The sequence below is a fragment of the Lathyrus oleraceus genome, chromosome 1 (assembly GCF_024323335.1).
Source record: "Lathyrus oleraceus cultivar Zhongwan6 chromosome 1, CAAS_Psat_ZW6_1.0, whole genome shotgun sequence".
Classification (NCBI taxonomy): domain Eukaryota; kingdom Viridiplantae; phylum Streptophyta; class Magnoliopsida; order Fabales; family Fabaceae; genus Lathyrus; species Lathyrus oleraceus.
In genome coordinates this window covers 305,036,817-305,041,541 of record NC_066579.1, presented here as the reverse complement: position 1 = coordinate 305,041,541, position 4,725 = coordinate 305,036,817, and positions in this window count along the sequence as shown.

The following is a 4,725-nucleotide window of genomic DNA, read 5'->3' as shown; positions in this document are numbered from 1 at the left end:
TTTTAACAGAGGAGATGTCTGAGACATCGTATTCGACATCCTTATCAGATTCAGAACTCTCACTTTCTTTCCTCTTTCCGACCCCTACTTTACTCCAAGACTTGGAGGGACCTATACCAGCAACCTTTTTCTCTCTCCTAGCTGTCCTTATCTCAGCCATACTCTTCCTTTTTCTCAGTTTATTAGCTACACTTGTTTTCACAAGATTGACCAACGTGTCATCTTCTTCCTCAGACCTTTCTTCCTCAATATCCTGAGCAGTATCAGGGGACATGCTAGGTAAGTTTTTTTCAAGAGAACATAGTCCCTCAGCAGCTACTTCCTTTTCTGTCTTAGATGAGTCATCATCTTTCTCAGCTTGGGTTTCCACCTCAGGAGAGGGGTCCCTTCTGGACAGAGGGGTAAAAATATCCTTGAATCCATGTTCTTCATTCAGTATCCTAGTAACTAGGTTTCTTATGGTGCAATCAGTAAAGTGCATGTCCTCTTTATCAGGAGATTTTTCAGGAGTGTTACCTTGCTTAGCTCCAGCCATGGAAGGGGAGCCTGGGATGTCACCTGGTATCATACGCAGAGGAGTCACGTCCATCAAATCTTCATCTAAAAATTCCATGGAGGAAGTTCTTGTATGAAAGGGTTTTGAGCTAGATGTTGATGGATGTTGAGACATGTTGTTGAACTTTTGAGAAAAATTTCTTTGCCTTAGCAGAGGTTCTCTGAGTAGTTTGATGAAGATGGAAAGAATTGTGTTCAGGCAGAGCGTGCAAATGAAATAGATACTATTTCCAATACTAGGAGATGATTCATTATTAATGTGGCTTTTTCTTTTCATTGGGCAGACAATATTTTTGTTACCTTTTCCACTCCACATTAATTGCCATATTTTCTCAAGAAACCAAGCCCCTAATTTCCCCCTTTCATATTTCAGTTGGACATCATACAAATCCCTTGTAGTCTTGTTAGTTAGTTGCATTTCATGCTGTAGAACTATGAGTTTGTTTTCCACATATTTTCTAAATGAGTTATAAAAGCAAATAACGTACTTGGTCCAGCTGTGCTGAATATGATCTTTGGACATAGGTGTACCATACAGGTTGTCATAATACAATGTCATAGCATCGAGTGTGACATTGTATATAATTATCAGTAGTTTCATCCAACCTGGTTGAGAATTGTTGCTTTCATTTGATATCTTTTCTATCTCAATTTTCTTTGCACACATAGTCCCTTGTGTCTCAGTTCCAGCAAAGCTCTCACTAACTTCAGACTACATACCACCAGTCATATGTTCCCTTTTTTCAGGTGTTTGGGCCATCATGACCTTCTCTTCCTTGAGGTTAGGTCTTAGCTTCTGGTGTAACATCCTTGTCTGACATTTTTCATTTCCCTTGAAGGTTCTTCTCGCAACTGTACTCATCTTAGAGGGGTCATCCATTTGAGAGCTCCACATGTAGCAGTTGTTTTTGGTCCTGATTCCTTTCATAATTACTTCACTGTCTTTGTTAACAATCAGACATTCAATTTTAGTGAAGATGATATTCAGACCTTGATCCCCTAGCTGACTGATGCTTATTAGATTTGAAGTCAAGCCCTTGACCAGTAGAATATTGTCAAGTTTAGGAGCTCCAGGACACTCAAGCTTGCCTATCCCCTTTATTTCACCTTTTGCTCCATCACCAAAGGTTACATAGCTTAAGTCATGAGGGTGAAGATTAGTTATCAAGTCTGAGTTTCCAGTCATGTGTCTAGAGCATCCACTATCAAAATACCACTCTTCTTTGTGAGCTATTAGACTTGTAACATTAGTCTTAGGAACCCATTGCTTCTTGTTGATAGGCCTGTGCTGTTTGGGTCTGGGTTGATAGTGAGTTTGTTGATGAAAAAGGGTAGGGTAACCATACAGCTTATAGCAGAAGGGCCTTGAGTGTCCAAATATCCCACAGTAATGGCATCTCCATCTTTGGTGTTTGCCTTTCTGCTGTTTTCTCTTCTGATGAGGTTTGCAACCAGTGTAACTACTTTCAGTCTTAGATTTATGGTACCCTATTCCAGATTTGGCTCCTGAGATTAGTCCAGTTCGGAGAATCTTGTCTAAGGAGTCAGATCCATTGTTTAGCATCCTTACATACTTGGTTGTCTCTTCTAGTTTTGAGTTTAAGAGCATGACTTCAGTTTTTAGCTTAAAGATGGTTTCCACATGTTCTGCCTTTTCATTCTCCAGTTGTACTATCTTCTGGCTCTCAACTTATTGACTTTCATCTAGCTTGACCTTCAGAGCCACAACTTCTGTTTTCAATTTGGAGATGGTTTCCAAGTATTCTACCTTCTCATTTTCAAGTTGAGTTATTTCTTTCTTCTGGTTTAAAAACTGCTTGCTCAGCTCTACACTTTTATGACACAACTCTCTGTAGTTAGAGGCCAATTCCTTAAAGGTTACTTCACCATCAGTTGAGTCTTCATCAGATCCCCATCTTCCTATCAAAGCAGTCACAAGATTTGCAGCCTCCTCTGTATCACTCTCATCTGACCAGGTGGCAGCAAGACTCATCTTCTGCTTCTTGAGGTAGGTTCCACATTCTGTTCTAATGTGTCCATACCCATCACATTCATAGCACTTTACTTCTTTTCCTTCTTTGGGCTTCTCCTCTGACCTTCCTCTTCTTACATTGCTGATGTCAGATGAGATGTTCTTGACATTTGCCTTGGATCTTACATCCATTTTCTTTAACAATCTGTTAAACTGTCTCCCCAGCATTGCAACTTCATTGGCCCATTCTTTATCCATATCTTGATTGTTTTCCTCTTCTATGTTGGATATGAAGGCAATGCTCTTGGTTTTCTTTTCAGCTCCATCATTCAATCCCATCTCAAAGGTTTGGAGGGAACCAATTAGCTCATCTACCCTGATGTTGGAGATGTCTTGAGACTCTTTTATGGCAGTTACCTTCATTGCAAATCTCTTAGGGAGTGACCTGAGTATTTTTCTTACCAACTTTTCATCTGTCATTTTCTCTCCCAGGGCTCCTGAAGCATTAGCAATCTCAAGGATACTCATGTGAAATTCATGAATGTTTTCATCTTCTTTCATCCTTAAGTTTTCAAACTTTGAGGTGAGCAGCTGAAGTCTAGACATCTTTACCCTAGAGGTGCCTTCATGAGTGACCTTGAGAATGTCCCAAGCATCTCTGGCCACTTCACAGTTATTTATCAGCCTGAAAATATTCTTGTCCACCCCATTGAATATTGCATTCAAGGCTTTGGAGTTTCCAAGAGCAAGATCATCCTCCTCCTTGGACCATTGTTCTTCAGGTTTCTTCTCAGTGGTGGCTTCTCCTTCTTTAGTAATGACAGGATGCACCCATCCTGTTAGCACATCTTTCCAAGCCTTGTTATCAAGGGATTTTAGAAACGCTACCATTCGAGGTTTCCAATAGTCATAGTTAGAACCATCCAAAATTGGTGGCCTATGAACAGATCCTCCATCTCTCTCCATTGTACCAGAAAGTATTGCCCCTAGATCTCACCCAGAACCAGAGCAGGATGCCTGCTCTAATACCAATTGAAATTCTGGTATCAGATATAAGATGTCGAAGGTAATGTCACGACACTAATATCTGGTGATACACAATGGATAAACAAAAACAGAATGGTAAAGCGAATAACACAAGCAATTATTAACCCAGTTCGGTGCAACTCACCTACGTCTGGGGGCTACCAAGCCAGGAAGGAAATTCACTAAAATAGAATTAGTTCAAAGACTCTCCGTACACTTCAACAAGTTACAGTCTTTCTCACCTAATCTCTACCCGTGCAATTTCTACCTAAGCACTCTTAGATATGAGAACCCACTCACTTCCCTACAATCACACACCAATGATTTTAAACAACAATCCCTTGTGAAAAGAAAATACTTTTCAATTACACACTCTTGATTTTACTTCACAGTTTCAATCAAGAAGACACACTCTTGATCTTGCTTCACAGCTTTGATCAAGAAGACACACACTCATGCTTAACAGTTTTAGAGTGACAAATTACAACCACAAATCAGTCCAATTCAATCATCAATGGATGACTTGAATGACCTACAAGTCTTACGACTAAACAGACACAAACCCTAGCTCTCTCTCTATATTTCGCTCAGTCTTGGTTGTGTATTCAAACAGGTTTTCTAAGTCCCTTTTTATAGAAGCTTTCAGCTGGGCTTGGACATCTTGAAAACCCTAAATTTATTTTCCAATCAAATCTTTTCATAACAGCTGGTTAGATCTCCTTGGAAAATAAGTAAATCTGGTTGTAATCCATGATTGAATGCGCCATCTAATCATATCTTTAATCATCCAAAGATTGCCATTAATTAAGCAATCACAAAACACCAGACATTCACACTGAATGTTCTGTGTACAGGATGTCATGACATCGGGTCTGACATCCTGGAAAAATCCTGCATAATTCAATAATTCCTTTTATAACTTCCAGCAGGTACAACCATATCAGATGTCATGACCTTGTGTATGTCATCTGAAACAATCCTGCATGAACATGTCTTTCCTTTAAGCTCCAGCAGGTACATCCAATATCAGAAGCCATGGCATTGTATGTGGTATTCTGAAACAATCCTGCATGCACATGTTCTTGAACTCCAGCAGGTACATAAGATATCTCATGTTAAGACATCACACATAACATCTTGTGAACACTCTTTGTTTTACCAAAATTGCTGCC